Source organism: Haliotis rubra, unplaced genomic scaffold (genome assembly GCF_003918875.1).
Source record: "Haliotis rubra isolate DU_JTF1 unplaced genomic scaffold, ASM391887v1 Scf165, whole genome shotgun sequence".
NCBI classification, from domain to species: domain Eukaryota; kingdom Metazoa; phylum Mollusca; class Gastropoda; order Lepetellida; family Haliotidae; genus Haliotis; species Haliotis rubra.
Window position 1 is genome coordinate 383,459 of NW_025765614.1, and position 17,245 is coordinate 400,703.

A 17,245-nucleotide genomic window follows, 5' to 3' on the forward strand; every position below is an offset into this window, starting at 1 on the left:
ATTGTGCCTGGTTTGAGTCTATTCATCAGGTGCCAGTCATAAGCTTCAAAGAAAGCTTGAACGTATTATTTCATAACAGCCATTGCAACAGCCGTTACGGCCTTGTTACAAATGACACGGCCGAACTGTAAGCTATAAATAGATCTTGGTTTTTCCTGTACGCTTATATGACATACCTGTATGACTTGGACTTCCCCTACAGGTTGGTTTGGGTGCCAGTCGAGATTCGTAGCCTCGTGATTTAATGATAAACGTGTTACATTGCTGTTTCCACAATAAAATTCCCCACCATCCCCATAACAGTAAACTTGCAATGAGCACTATTTTTTTCACACATGGCGTAGAAAGAATGATCAAGTTATGTTGTACGAGCTGTGAAAATTCTTACGAAAATTGATCCATGTAATGAAAGGAAAACATTGCAGTGATTTTGTATGAAAAGGTTGATGTTGAAGAAACGTAGGCTTTTATCACAAAGAAATACTTTGCAAATTCTGTTTATTTAAAGTCACAGATTTGTCTTTCATTATTTCTTAAAACGGTGCTTCAACACAACTCAGTATATTTCATGGAACCAACACCAGAGCTGTATCAAATGAAGCCCACCCAGTGAGTTGCTCTATCACACGATGATGACCTTCAGATTTTGAAATATGGAAATCAATTTTTCGTAATTTCTGCATAAATTGCACATTTTCAGAAAGATGTTTCTCCCTGCACACAACACACCACTTAACCTGGCTTAGTAAACTATTAACAGAGTGCCTCTCGTATGCATTCCCATAGCTAAGCGGGACAAGTACAAGTGAATTGATTCTCTTGCGTTGATGTTTGTGATGACTCATCTGCTAATGCTGAGCCCTTGTGAATAACCTCAGAGGGGATGTGTCAACTCACGATGCAGTCTTGTGACATAATTTCAGCACAAAATTATGATTACAACCAGTGTGCGAAATAGTTTCAAATTTTACTCGTCATTCGGGCAAGCTATGCCTGAAAGTTACTAGCCCACAAAATAATCCACCAGCCCAAAATTTGTATGTAGAAACTGAGCAAAAGATTATATTTACAAAATGACCCCATGAAAATTCACTAGCCACTCACTGGATTTTTACTAGCCACCGGCTAGCATGCCAGTGGATATTTCGCACACTGATTATATCCACAAGGACAATCCTTTCTCCACTACACCATCATTCCTTCCACCAAAGGATAATCTCTCAGTCAACATGTCCTGTTAACAATCTGAGTAGCATCATAATACTCTACATAACATGACATACTGCTTTCTCTAATTTCGTTAAGTCTGTGTAAAGTAATAGATTGATACTGTACATATATGTATAACTACCTCAAATCATTGTGAATATCAGGATGTTGCTGTTAATACAATGTTAATCAGTTTCTAATCACTCATCGCAAAATGTTCTGAGTGACAGCTGAATTTACATGCAGCTGGTAATGGAATGAAAACAAAAGCTGTTACTATGTTAATACCAAAATGTAAATTATAATGATTATTCACAAAAGAATTTACACTGTGCGTACTTTCATATTTGCTGTTGGGGTGTTATATAATAGTCATCCTTCATTCTTGAAACCTTTAGTTTGGATTTTAGCACATGTAAAATCGTTTCATATAAGGATATATAATGGAGATTAAATTCTGCTATTACATGTTTCTTAATCATGATAATGATAAACATCAAAATAAAAATTATAATCAAACTTGATGCAGACAGGTATACAGGTTCCTTATTCTACAAATCTTCTCTACGTCAAAACTGCCTCGGCTGAAAACTAAACCGAAGTACATTCTCGCCCTGATTTGTATTTCAAGTACCGCAATGCAATATTGTCCTTCAGATTCCAACCTAATCAATACCGCAGCGCAAAATAGTGAAAAAATACTCTAAATGGAGTCATTGTGATAAGTAAGAAATGACTTTTCTCTTCTGAGTGCAGGGGATGGTTAAAAGTAACGCTCGTGTGTGAACTAGACAAAACAAGGTCACAGCCTGCTGGTAAAGCGAAGGTCGACGCTTGGGCTAAAAATAGTCCCGCTGGGTTTTCCCAAATCAGCTGTCATATATCGATGAGGTTGTTACTATGTAACTGCGTAAATGTTAACGGATATGTTATCATTCTTTCCTAATCAATGATATTGGAGCTCTGTTTAGTATGCTGGTATGTCCAGAATGGGTGTGAAGTATTCAGAAATAATACTGGTAAATAAATGGCTACGGCTTCATGTTCTGCCTTTGATTAATTGGGTTTAATGCCGTGGCATGGGAAATAATCGTGTCAGAGAAAAGTAAAGATAATTTTTAACCTCAAGAATAGGAGAAGCTTATTATGCTGGACTCCAAAGGAAATCTGTCCCATACATTGACAGGGTGAGACGATAACTTGTCTGATCGAGGTACTAAACTCGTACAATTTATCAAAAGGACTAGGCCCTTTTCTTCAAACTCAAATTATGCAACATACACCTATGGTCCAAATTCACTGATGCTCATGACGTCGATCACTAGATTGTATACTACAAACTTGATTGTTCACAGACCAAAGTCATATAGCTGGAATATTGTCGAGTACAGCATTAAATAACGAACAAAAACAAACATGTGGAAAAATAGCTAAGTAGATGTCGTGATAAAATCCAGCAACCCTGCAACTACCCTTGACAGATATATGACTTCTGATTACTGAAACCGAATTATTTCGTAAATTCAACAGTTCAATTAATGTGAACAAAAAGCATGACTTTTCTGTGATAACCAACTGCCACATTCTGCTCGCGGGGAGTGTCATTTCCTGCTTGTGTGGATTTATTTCCTTGCTGACCTGTGCCATTGTTGCAAGATACAAATCATGTCACAGGGACAATAAAGTACTGCATTTTTTTTATATATCGCACTGGAGAAAAAAATTCACTGTTGTATGATCACTATTACACAGGTACAATATGACAGAAATAATGATGTGCAGTTGTATTGGTTTGGGAATCCAAGGAAACCTTTATCAACATTGAAAATTGTAAATCCTGGAATATATATATATAAGGACTGCACGTATACCGGTATATTACAATGCACTTTTCAAATGATACATATTGCAATATTTTTTTCTGAGAACCGGTATATTGGGTAAAGAACATATGAAGATTTTGTGATTATCTTTATGGTCTAAATTAAAATCTACACAGACGTTCATTCACAACAAATGTTTTCCTTCGGTATTTAATGACAACACGGCATATTGTAATACTATGAATTGTATAAAAAAGAATTAAAGAATCCCTGCCTATGCAACCTAAGTTTGAGGCTGCTGTTATCAGAACCATAACATGTATGTTTATGCACTTATAATGCAGAAAATAGGATTGACATGCACAATTAGTGTCACTCACTGTCAAGTACTTAAGTTCCCAATATATCGCAATACATATCGCAATATAGGTATCTGAATCACAATTAGCAATACAATTTATTTGCCAATACACAGCCCTAGTATATATGTGTATGATCTACAGAACATTTATAGCTGATAGAAAATGTCAAGTCCTTGTTCAATAAAAATTACAAGAGAATAAGAAATTTGTACGAGTACTGTTATTCTAGACAATTTCAAAAATACCTGAGTGATCTCAGTGCATAGTAACCAATGTTCCAAATGTTAAAACCAATTTCAAAATATTAGGCAAATTAGATTAAGTCTTAAAAATAACACTTGACTTTTGCATGTTTGAGAGCTAGTATTAAAGCCTGTCTTATTTCATACAGTGACACTGACAGTAGCTCTCACTGGCTGGGCTTTCTAAGCAACAGCCTTGGCATACATGTCGTTAAGTTCAGACAGTATGTTAATAAAATGATAATAAAATGTTTTTGGGTTTTTTTTTTAAATCCTGATAGCTACTCTTTTATTTATAAACCTTTATGCTCAACCAGAAACATACCTAAAATATTACGCAATCAATAAAAAAGGTTTTGTTGACGCTATTTTCTCCCTTATCTGTCAACAAACTTCCTCGTCACTGGTAGGGAGACCTGTGATTCAAAGCCGATAGTCACTGGCACAGTATTACAGGTTGTCACTTATTAATACATACGCGGCAATTGTTCATCACTAACCGACTCTTCATTTCAGCGCACTTGCGTTGTAGCACAAGCATATCGCGGCACCAGTTAAAAATAGATCCTGGTTTTCCCCTACACACTAAATATGTCAAGCGCTCAGCCTCTTCAAGTTAAACCTTCAGACCGTCCGTGTGGTTAATATCTTACCTAAACTGTATGGATCGTGTTTTGCTGCGGCAGTAGTCCAACAGTAGTACTGACGGCTTACAGTACGTGCATATCACAAGATCAATAACATTGTCATCCACTTAGGTGACAGCTACTGTGACAGATGTATAATGGCAAATCTTTATGTCAAATCGGTCACTCGCCACTTTTCAAAGAGTTTCTCTCTTGCTTCTATATATTTCCCCACAATAATGTTTCAAATATACAACAGATATAGTATGTACTTTTGAACATCATTTCCAGATATATAACTATTTCAGATAAATTTTATTGACAATATTTTTGGCAAATATTCCAAAATGCTAAAATATTGAAATCAGAAAATAATTGATTTTATTTACTAAAAAACACTTTTAAGAAATATTACTGCTTAAATCATTTATGCTAGAAATTATATTTCATTAGGTATATATTTGAACAAATTTGTTTTCATGAATTTTAGAAACATGCAAAATTACAGCAAAATCCTTTTATCATGCTTATGATATTTGGAGATATTTTCTAATATTAGAAGTATATAACTTAAAAATACAAAATTACTTCTCCCAACACCTTAATGAGGTGATTTCAATGTTCGTGTCTACTGCAGCTTCCTGTCCAAGACACTATAAAGGTGTGCAACTATCATACTTATTTGGCAATTAAGGTCATTATTAACAAGTGTCGGGCCCATCAGCTTACGGTGTCATGGGTCACCTAATCCATTTCAGCTAATTTATTGTTGCCATAGCAATTCACTTGCCCAGTAGCCCTGATTCAATAATAATGACCAATCCGATTGAATCATTGATTGGAGTGTTTGTGGTGATCCAAACATCTCTGAAGCACTCATGAGCATTCTTGACAGAACACATTTCATTAAACAAAGATACTGACAATTGACAATACAGTTACTACCTGAATGTGTTCACAACATATATGTATGTGAATCAATACATTAATATATCATCATAATAATGCTAAACTTGTGAAAAAACAAACTCACAGGTAATCTTAAGAGTCCTCTTGATGTAAAAATTAATATTCCTTCTTCTTTATATATGCAAGTAAAGAGTCATGAACCTAAAAATTATAATAAATTAATATTCATTCGACCAGCTGATGAAAGATCCATTGTAAAACAAGCTTGCTTTGTGTAACATTATGTACAAGAGTAGTCAGCACATATAATCATATAGAAAAAGATACTTTTTGCAACATTGTATCTCACCAAAAGGGGTGTTATATACGATAACACACCAGCTATTTCGCGGGGTTTTCGTGCCTGCTGGAGTAACGTTGAAATGTGTCAGATGTGTATTGCTGAAAGTTGTTGCAAGTTCTATGTTGATGTCAAGCTTTCAACATAAGATAAGCTTTTACAAAGGAAGACGTTTTTTGGCAAGAAAAAGTAAACATTGGCTTAGACCAGGACAACAACCAGTACGTGAACGATCCTAGATTGAGACATGCATTCAATTCATTGTCTGAGGGAGAGACGCTATAAATAGCACTCCGCATGAAATACCTCTCCCGATCGCGTGGGGGAGTTGTACATTTCACTCAAAATCGTGCAAATAACGGTACATTTAACTGAAACGGACGTCACCGAGCAAATCCTGGATAACTGACGCACGTGTAGTTGGGGTATATACATGTGAAATACGCATCTCTTTACCGTAATAAGCTGTCAAACAGTGCAATCTTGACGCATATTCACCCGAGGTCAAGACAACCATATTGAAATAGAGGTAAACAGTGTCCAACGATGGGTAGAAAAATTTCTCGGAACAACACGTATTTTGAAGATTATATACAGGTAGTTTGTACACAGGACGAACAGGGGGTATAGTATTTACCTTTGCAGTTCTGCAATGTCACAAGAAGGCGATCTATTCCTGAACAAAACTCGACCCAGCTCTCTCTCGCTCCCAATGCAAATCGATCCTTACCGAGGCCAGACTGAGAGATCACGTGACCAGCCTTGTGGATTTCCCTCTCGCGCTGAGCGGCACGTTTCTCTGTTCATATAATCATGTCAGTTATACAGATCTCTCGTGAAAAGATATACTAGTATAAGTACTGAAAATCCTTCGAACAATAGCTATTATAGAAACATGAAATAAAACTAATATCACACTTATATTTTAGTTATATATACATATTGCAATGTTCTACAACAAACAAGTTAATTTGATTATTAATGTTTTGTCACGGATGGATTAGTTTGAAAACTGTTTTGATTCAGATTACTCTCATGGAAAAGGTGATTATATTACATAGTAGCCTACGAGTATTTTTAAAAAACTTTATTTGAAATAAATTTATGCAGATGCTTTATGCCAAGTTAACTTTTGGCACAGTGTCTGCTGTTGATCGATCGTGGTCGCACTGGCATGCCGTGATTACACAAAGGCGATAAATTAATCAAAAACATATCATTACGTAGTCTCGGAATTATAACTCATGATTACCTGGCGTCACAAAATTCTTAGTTTGAAAAAGGAGATTGTTAAGCATTTTAATCTCATTGTTATTCGCACAACTGCATCATACTGTATCGTGTATTGTGATATTTTTACACATAAATTGAAGACTCCTGTTTTTCATACCGGTGGCGTCAACGTTACGGAGTCATTGTCTTAAAATAATTCGGGTATGACACATGGGAATATTGTCCCAACTATCTCGAAACTGAGATTTTAAACAGATGGGAAAACAAAAATTACCAACTATGTATTTTTTATATAATTGAAAGAAAATAACTAATGTTAAATATAATTAGGTCTGTTTAACCATCACTCATTCCTGGAAAGGTTTGTAAAAGGTAATCTGTGGCAGGGATTTTTTTTTAAATAACTTGATTTAATGAGGACTAAGGGTAAAAATTGAATTTGGAACCACAAATATTTGGAACAATACATATTTGCCCCGAAAGGGGAAAATCTATATATTTTCGAAGATAAATATGTCTCAGAAAACCATCAGCTGTTGTTTTGTTTATTTTTGTTTTGATTTTGTTTTGTTGTTTTGTTTGTATGACTTAATATTTTGATTTTGTAAAGTTATGAAACGATTTTTGTCAAACTATAAAACCAAGTAGAAAAATCTTTTGGTGCAATGAAGCATACAACTGTATGGAAGACAGCCTCTTGTTGATTGCATACAGCGACGTTTCGATGTAGATTCTGACACCGTTGTCAAGCTAAAAGTGACTATGACCAAGAGATGAGAAGTTGTAGTCACTTTTAACTTGATAACGGTTTCGTTCTATGCAATAAACAAGAAGTATAAATATATATACTTCAATTTTCACTCACTAACCTCTAGAAGGCCGATCAAACAAATCTTTGGATGCTTAATCTAATATATGTAAAAAAAATCAGTTGAAAATCAAATTTATGATCAACTCAAGTAAGAAGTTAAGTTCCCTTTGCTCCTCATTTTATGATGCATTTGAAATACGGCAGTAGACCTTTCACCTGCCCTATTCCGAACCACTCATTGACCTCCTCACACAGGTAATAACTGTGGCACACCATATTGCAGTAGTTACTCGACTAAACGCCTACCTGGAAGAATATCCGGGTTTATTATCGTGTAACCCCAAACTGTTTGTTACAATGTGATATGATACATCACTCATGCATACAGTCCCCATAAGCGTGGTAGGTAAAACTGATATATTAATGATAAACCCATGCACAGATGATTCGCTGGAAAATGCGACACCGAAACGTTTAACGGAGGATTTACGGTACATTTCTATAAGCGAAAATTATGTATATTGTTTCTGAAACTATTGTTGTAACGCAGCATTGTAGGTAAATAATGCACAGATGATTCGATGGAAAATGCGACACCGAAACGTTTAACGGAGGATTTACGGTACATTTCTATAAGCGAAAATTATGTATATTGTTTCTGAAACTATTGTTGTAACGCAGCATTGTAGGTAAATAATGCACAGATGATTCGATGGAAAATGCGACACTGAAACGTTTAACGGACGATTTACGGTACATTTCTATAAGCGAAAATTATGTATATTGTTTCTGAAACTATTGTTGCAACGCAGCATTGTAGGTAAATAATGCACAGATGATTCGATGGAAAATGCGACACCGAAACGTTTAACGGAGGATTTACGGTACATTTCTATAAGCGAAAATTATGTATGTTATTTCTGAAGCTATTGTTCACAGATATTCACAGATAGGTAGCGGAAAGCTTCAATACCCAAACATTTAATAGAGAATTTACAAAAACTATATATCTGCATCGTGCTATATTGAGCATTTATTTTTTAAAGTAATGTTTTACCGCGGCTAAATTCGTTGTACAAAAAGGCCTCTCTCTGAATACACAAGATAGTAACTCAAACCTTTTTAGATCATTTTAACATGGTTTAAATACGGATATATACGAACAATGCCTGTTCTGTATACAATACGGATGTCCGTTTTGTTCAGCTGTTACTTATTCTCTGTTGATACTCAAGTGGTACTATCATATCGCAGTGCCCATCCTTTCAGATTCAATGTAAAATTAGTTGACGGATCTCCATGTGAAGATGTAGCCTTGCTCAAAGGCTGTACCCAATGCTGAGCCCATGGGTGTATAGTAATTCTCAGGGGGGTAGGTGGGGTGGGGGTATCCTTCGAAGAGGCAGGTCCAGATAAGCAGACAGGACCCCAGTCTGTTATTTATTATTTTTTAGAAATTAGGATTGAAACTATTATTTTTTACATTAGAGACGTTTGCAAGTCTAGCGAAAACGGTTAGCGAATATAGTTATTGGCGGTAAACGTCAGATATGCTTTGTTACACTGTACAGAGTCCTCAACGCCACCGTTGTTGTTTTTTTATATGTACAATAACATTTGAGAAATTGAGCTTGTAGAATGTTGAAATTTTTTCGCAGCAGCTCCTTATTTTCATTTGCATTTGTAGTCTGCTAGTATTTTTATATGTTTGAAGAAATGTAAATATATTTGTTTCTTTAATGAAAATGATTTAATTTAAAATGATTTGTAACGAGGAATTTTAACTCTTTATGGCAGCTGTTTTAAAATGACAACTTTAATTACGACTTTCGTTGTCAAATTACGATTTTTTGTTACAACAACGCGCGTGCTTTCAAGCGTCACACACGGACCGAGGTAAGGACAACCTCACACCTGCTTCACGCATTTTATTGATCAACATGCACGCACCTGAGGGTATAGCGTCTTACCTGCCGGACAGGTAACGATACAGGTGTTTGCTGATCACCTGTGTAACAACCAAAACACGAACTGCCTGGACCCGTTCATTGTACCTTGCTTATCTCCAGGCAGAGTAGATCAGTCGAAGGGGATTCTTCTAACCTGTTAATAAATTTGATTTGCCTCGTAGTCATTAAAGATTCATCAATCTCGAGAATCTCGATTCTGCATCTCTTCAAGTGCTAACAGGCATATGGATTCTATAGAGGAACCGGCATTTCAGCTTAACTTAGTTTCATGTTAATGTAAGAGATAAAATGCGGTTTGTATCAAGCATATTTTCTGTTTTTGTTTTTGGAATATTACTAAATGTATATTTATCCGTTTGAATTTCAAAGTTTGCTAAGAGTTTGGAAATTATTGATAAAATAGCATAGAATGTGTTTTTCAACGTTTTTTAACATTAGTAAACCAAAAAATTAAAAAGAATATTATTGATTATTTTTTCCTTCTGAAGATCAAAAAATGTTGACAAAACATTATAAATGATATTGAATATTTTTCTCCATTTGAATATTAAAATTAGTACAGTTGTACGTAAAAGAAATAAGTGTATATTAAATATTGTTTGTTTTATGTATCATAAATGTGCATACAATTACCCGTATGTCCATACGACGTCTCCGGGTGTAGTGGACCTTGGTCATCTACTGTGACAAGCTGTTGTTACATTAGTCAGTACCCCCAAAGCGACCAAGTCTGACCTTTCTAGTAGCCTACATTAAGTTTGACGCCATGGTTGTGATGAGCAGTTCGCGTGACACCTTTCACTGACGGACAATTGGTAACATCCGCCTGGGCCCCAGACCTCAATGCATGGATTATATACTTAGTGTTGACCCCGAGGATATACAACTGAGAAATGAATCTAAAACATTTGACTGTACAAATGTCAAGTGTCTGACTCTTTATTTGGCTGCCATGTCGCCGGACTAATGACCGACTGTATGTGTTTTATACGACGACCCAATTTCAAGTAAAAAATATGCTGATATGCATTTGTGGAGTTTTGATAAAAAAAAAAATATATACATAATAACGATATATAGATGTATTGATCAAATGTAAATAAAAATATATATGACAACGACTTACAGATCTCGATATATCGATAAAAATGTAAATAATAATAATAATAACAACAACATATGAATATCGATATATTGATAACAAAATATACTAATATATATAACGACATATAGATATCGATATAGTTTTAAAAAAGTAAATAATGAGTTATATGATAACGACATATAGATATCGATATACTGATAAAAAAACAATATATAAAATAACGACATATGGGTCGGAATACGCACACGCACATTTCTGCAGCTTTTCTGGGTCCAATCCGGCAGTATGCCGTAATATTAAGTACTGTTTTCATTAATAAATGAAAATACCTCTGGTTAATACAAGAATGATTATATTGTTCATTATGCTGATAATGTAGTTATTTCAACATGAGTAAATAGCATTTATAGAGAAAACAAAACAAAAACATGTTGAATACACAACCAGCTGTTAGTTTATTATAGAAAAACGGATACTGCTGTAGAGTTAACATCTGACGACCAAGCGATCGTGAGAGTCCGCACGTAGGTTGCAAAAGCCTGTTTACGTTTATGCCAGATTTCCCGCGCTTTCCTCACAATTTACAGGTAAACATGCAGTTGTGAACTTTGGATGACCCATGACGTAATCACGAGTGTATAAACGGCTGACATCACTCGGACCGCATCGGCAATGGCCGTAACTTGAGGAGATGGGGAATGCAGGTTTACAGGAAGGGATCTCGGTAGTGTACAGTTACCCCTATACCATTACATGTCCACAGTCTTTTGTTGGAAGTGTTCAAGATGTAACGTTGAATAATTATTGAGAGTTTAGTTGGTCAATTTCAATTCCTGTTTTCACAGATCAGGAGAAATGTGACCAATATGTGATAACATTCACATAAAAATATAATGTTTTGTTTCAACCCAAATGCACTTAATTCAAAATCATTCAATTTATTGTCATGCCAATTACATCCCAATGTTAAATACACTGTATATTAAAATAAATCTGGTCATAATCGGTAAAAAACGTCCAATATAGTGTGATATACCTCCCCTGTTTCACCGTACAATCTCAACATATCACCTAGACCTACACTTTTTTCTTTATTTCCTTGAAATATTACATTTCATCGGTGTTTGATATTTGATTATTAAACATTTGAGAGAATGGTATGCTGGGCAGGAGAATGTACACAATATAAATTACATATAAATATAAATTACATGTTTCGTATCTTAAGAGCATTAACAAGAAATCTACCTAGGTTACATAATTGTGTAGTTTTTTGGATAGTAAATAAGTGTACAAGTTTATAAACAGAAGGATATTTTCAGTAATATTGTTTGATGTATTTATGTCTCATTTAATTATATTTAGAACATTTAAGGATAAAATGAAATTCGTCCTCAATATCTGTAATACACAATTTACAAAATCTTTCATTCATATTTACATTATAATATCTTCCTGTTTCTATTGATAAGTTATGCGATGATAATCTAAATATAGTTATATATCGTTTGTGAACGCGTACCCTCTCTATAGAGTACAGCACTATAGTGAGGGCTGGGCGGAATGGACACTGATATAATACAGTGAGTTGCCAGGGCTACATTCCAACATATAAACTAGCCAGTCATTACATAGAACTATTTTATTTTTTCTGACCGACAGTTCTTTTTTTTTTTTGTTTGGTCCTTTTCTTTTCATCGAAGAGACTGAGTAATTTTCTTTTGCGTAAAGTCTAGACAATTTTAAACACGAAAAGATTTCAAATCTGCGTGGGAAGTGACATTGTCGGTATGTATGTTTCTTGTGTAATCAACACAGCAAGATTTACAAGTTGCTTCCTTGGTGCCATTTATGCACCACGTGCACTATGCATCACTTTCAAGTCGTGATGTTCACAGAAATATTCTTCATACACCTCTCACCAATATGGCGCAATGCAGTCATGCAGTGTAAACAACAGTGTAACGTATGCATTGCTTCATTTCTTTTTGGAAATAATTTACCTCATTTGGGATACAATTTATGTGATGAAGGAAATGATTCATCTTAGTTACGAATTCACACAAACTTGCAACATGGAGCACTGGAGGAAACACTGACATGAGATACTTAGTATATGTACTGGAGAAAACAACATCATTCCATTACAGAACAGAGGGAATTTTGTAGACATGCACACATACATACAGGTAACATCTAGAGCATATATTTTGAAAGAGAAAAAAACAAACCTAAAATGTATAAGTTCATATACTAATTAAACAATGTACTTTATTCATGATCAAAGGCTCGGGTTTTAAATTTACGGAACTAAAGACACGATAAATATTAAAGATGTTAATATCTTTGAGGTGCGCAAACAACCTCGCATTGGTAGCACCCCAACTCCCGGTAGCCAGCTTCAGTCGTTAAAAGCAAAGTCTATGAAAACACACACATGCACAGTCTGGCGCGAACAATGACCTCTAGAAGCAGAAGCTGTAATTTTTTTAAACTTTCGTTTCAGTCTTTTTTTCATTTTGCAAAATAGCCTGATTTAAAGTCTCAAACACATACAGGATATAAGCAAATAACAAATAAATAGACCACATTCGAGTTGATGGCATTATCTTATACCACAGGGCAGGTGATATTCAGTGACTGTCAGCTTTATCAACGCTTATGTCGAACGTGACATTTTGCACGTGCTATCCCTTGTAATCACGCGAGAGGAATCGTGGCAGACATCTTGTTTATCTTGACCTCTGACTTGTCGTCTGCTCACAGGCTGGAATTGAAAATATTCCTACGCGCCGGCTGAATTCTTTCCGCCATATGTATAAATCTGTTCGAAATGTGAAAAATAAACGTCGCTTTGATTTAAAAGGAAAAATAGCAGGGTTTACGCTTCTGGTGTATATTTACTTTTCCAGATGCATTTATTTTGGCCTTGCTTTTTTTCTATTTGTTTATTTCGTTTGAAATGCACCTAGACGTTGCTAGCTCTTGGTAGTATGTGACTGTGTCGAGTCTTGGGGGAAGCAATACTTTGTCTCTTTTTTTCAACTTTTGTGTGAGAAGGGTATGTGAGAATTGTTCTCTAAACGCCCGTTTTGATTTCAATCAAATCTCTATGACTGTATGACATTTGTAATAAATGGTGTCTGAGAATTGATATTAATAAAATTCGTCACCCAGTATCGATCACTGATCTCTACGGCTTCCACGTCTGATAGTCCAGCAACCCATTCACCTGACACTACTCTATTTTACTCCCTAAAAACAAACGATCAAGTCTTAGTCATGCTAGAGTTATCTCCCATTTGATTTCAATATTTTACTCACGTTTTCACTGATTTGTTAGCCTCTTTTATTTTTAGCCTGTGTTTGTTCTTTAACGTGTTTATGCTATTTTAATGACCCCAATGACACTTCAGTTCTTTTCGAAACAAATCAGGACTAAATATTAGCTTCAATACCATGTACTGCAAAAGAAAATATTAACTCTAATTCGAAGAGTTCATTTTCATCTGTTTTCACGAGAGTTTTAATGTTATTTGATAAACCTTTTAGGACAAAGGAGGGCTGCGCACCCCTACACACACACCCAGGATCCGCCTATGCACTATAAAACCAGCTTAAGTCTGGGCTAGTACAAGCAGCCGCACGTACACACGCATGCACGTCGTCATATGAGCGAAATATTCTTAAACACGACATTAAACCCCATTCCACCTCACCTCACCTCACCTCCCACCTCACCTCACCTCACCTTGTATAGACTGTAGTAGCATATCAGTACCTTTTACTTGGAAAGAAATCTTGCCACAATATAGAAAATGCTCGAAATGTATTTCAATGTAAGCTCTTGTAGCAAAGATTTTTGTACCTGAAACTTTCTGTATTTAAGATGAAAATATATGATGTTGTCACGCGCACATATTGCAAAGCGAGAAAATCGTGTTGAATGTAAATCTAGAATGCGAACAAATGATGCCTTTCCGGAACAAGTTTGAATATCACATAGCTGGCGAATATTGTTTAGATTTAAAGTCAACCAAACCTATTTCAGCGAATCGAATCACAAAGATATCTATATTTACCCAGTATGAAAATGGAATGTCGACTGCAGATAGATTCATCAAAATACTTCATGAATCAAAGTAGAATAAGTAAGGGTGTATTGCTACGATCGTTTGTAATGAACCTGGTTCTCTGAACCCAAAGACACACGAGTGTCTATACGATGTTTTGATAATATTGTTATTTCGTAATTTGTGCATGAAGCCTCTTCTGTTTGATATCACCATCTCTCTTTACAGTCACCGTGAAGATCCGGGTTAGAATTGATCTTCAGCAACCCATGCTTGTCGTAAGAGGCGACTAACGGGATCGGGGGGTCAGGCTCGCTGACTTGATCACAAGGGCGGATACTGCATTTTGAGAAGGGGGGCTGCACACTCTTGAGAAGGTGTGTGTGTGTGGTGTGTGTGTGTGTGTGTGTGTGTGTGTGTGTGTGTGTGCGCGCGCGCGCCCAACCCCACCCCCTCTGGATCCGCCCATAGGTTGACACATGTCACCGTTTCCAAATTGCGTAGATCGGTGTTCATGGTGTTGATCACTGGAGTGTCTGGTCCAGACTCGATTATTACGCCATTTAGCTGGAATATTACTGAGCGCAGCGTTAAACAATTATCAACCAACCTTTTTACAGAGTATGTGCTGTATATATCCCACAAGTAGGTCTTTAGATGCATGGATTTCACCAGGATGAAGGCCAATAATTAAAGCTAACTCTGGATCCACACTTATGGCTAAGAACAAATAACGGCAAGAACAAACAATGGAAAACCTTGTTGCTGATCATTGTGCAAACATTTCAAACATAAGATCATTAAAAAATGTTACAGCTAAACGATTAAATAAGGATATGCTTTGTCATAGTTAATATAGGTCTTCTGACTGCGGCGGTGGGGTAGCCTAGTGGTTAAAGCGTTCGCTCGTCACGCCGAAGGCCCGGGTTCGATTCCCCACATGGGTACAATTTGTGAAGCCCATTTCTGGTGTCCCCCGCCGTGATATTGCTGGAATATTGCTAAAAACGGCGTAAAACCATACTCAGTCAGTCAGTCAGTCTTCTGACTCATGAAAATATAATTGTAAGTCATTCATTGTTTTTTTGTACTTATATGTTGTAAGACAAGTTGGGGTGCGGCGGGGTAGCCTAGAGGTTAAAGTGTTCGCTCGTTCCGAGTTCAATTAACAACATGGGCACAATGTGTGAAGCCCATTTCTGGTGTCCCCTGTCATGATACTGCTGGAATATTGCAAAATGCGGCGGCGTAAAACCATACTCACTCGCATGTCAAAAAGGATGTTCAAAGGACTGGCCAGTAATTGGTTGATTGATCATAACTCAGCCAATTGGTAAACGCAAGCGTGTATACACGTATGGTATAGTTTCTGTGGCTTTATATCTGTGTAAATCATATTGAAATGTATTCAAAGGAGTTACCGATAATACATCGATTGATCATTGTTTTTTATTAGTGGAGATCATGAAATATATTTTAGTTGACCAGTCAGATTATACACCTCTGAAACTCCTAACAATTCGTGAATGTCATGATGCATATATGTTTAGTTTGTTTTAGTTTGGATTTTTCTTTGTTGTTAACGTCACACTGAACAATATTCCAGGTACATTAAATATGACAGCGGTCTGCAAATAATCGAGACTTGACCAGACAATCCAGTACTTCCGATAGTATCGTGTTTCTTCTAGAATAAACTGATCTTGGTATATATATGCCCACGGCCTCTCAATAAAACTGGTACGGAGTGATGTGAATGGAGCTACCATAGTCCAAGAAAGGCAGGTCCACTCCATCCCTATCACCACATGGTTCGTGAAACAAGACGTTACTTTGAAAACTGTATAGCCAACGGTCACTTGAGAAAATAATCTGGATGCAATACCAATAATGCACGGTTGCCAAGGCGATGAAAAGAGAATATGAAAAAAAACAGCCTAAAATATTGATTTTTTATAAACAGTAACTTACACTGCGGGAAGAAAGAAATCGGGCTCTTTCACAGGATTTCTAGTATATCATGACTTTCTGTGTGCACATCCTTTAATTGGATATAATCTTGAATGCAGAGCATTCACGACTAGTTGATCGTGGAAGATGGCTGAATGATAGATAACCTTGGTGAGATTTATATGAAATCAGGGGCGATGGGGTAGCTTAGTGGTTAAAGCGTTGGCTCGTCACGCCGAAGACCCGGGTTCGATTCCCCACATGGGTACAATGTGTGAAGCCCATTTCTGGTGTCCCCGCCGTGATGTTGCTGGAATATTGCTAAAAGCGGCGTAACATTAAACTCACTCACTCATATGAAAACAAGGTAGTACAAAACACTAGTACATGTATACCTATTAAGCGTGATATTGCCCATCTACATTACCGGAAGAGCCACGGTCAGAGTGTAACAACAAACAGGCATTTATAAAAATACATTGCACGAACACAAAAAGACCAAAACTAAAATAAATGCATTTATTTGAAAAAAGCGTTTTCATTTCCTCCTTCAGTGATGGCCATGAATGAAACATAATACATGTAGCTGTTC

At 36.2% G+C, this 17,245-nt stretch overlaps 1 protein-coding gene across 1 annotated transcript in view; it reads right to left on the reverse strand.

The window, feature by feature from the left end:
- The window catches only part of LOC124271982, a 51,420-nt gene extending 45,163 nt beyond the window's left edge, over positions 1–6,257 (reverse strand). The window contains 1 exon segment of the mRNA XM_046707150.1: positions 6,149–6,257. The gene's annotated coding sequence lies outside the window, so the exon portion shown is untranslated.
- Between the last annotated feature and the right edge of the window lie 10,988 nt (positions 6,258–17,245).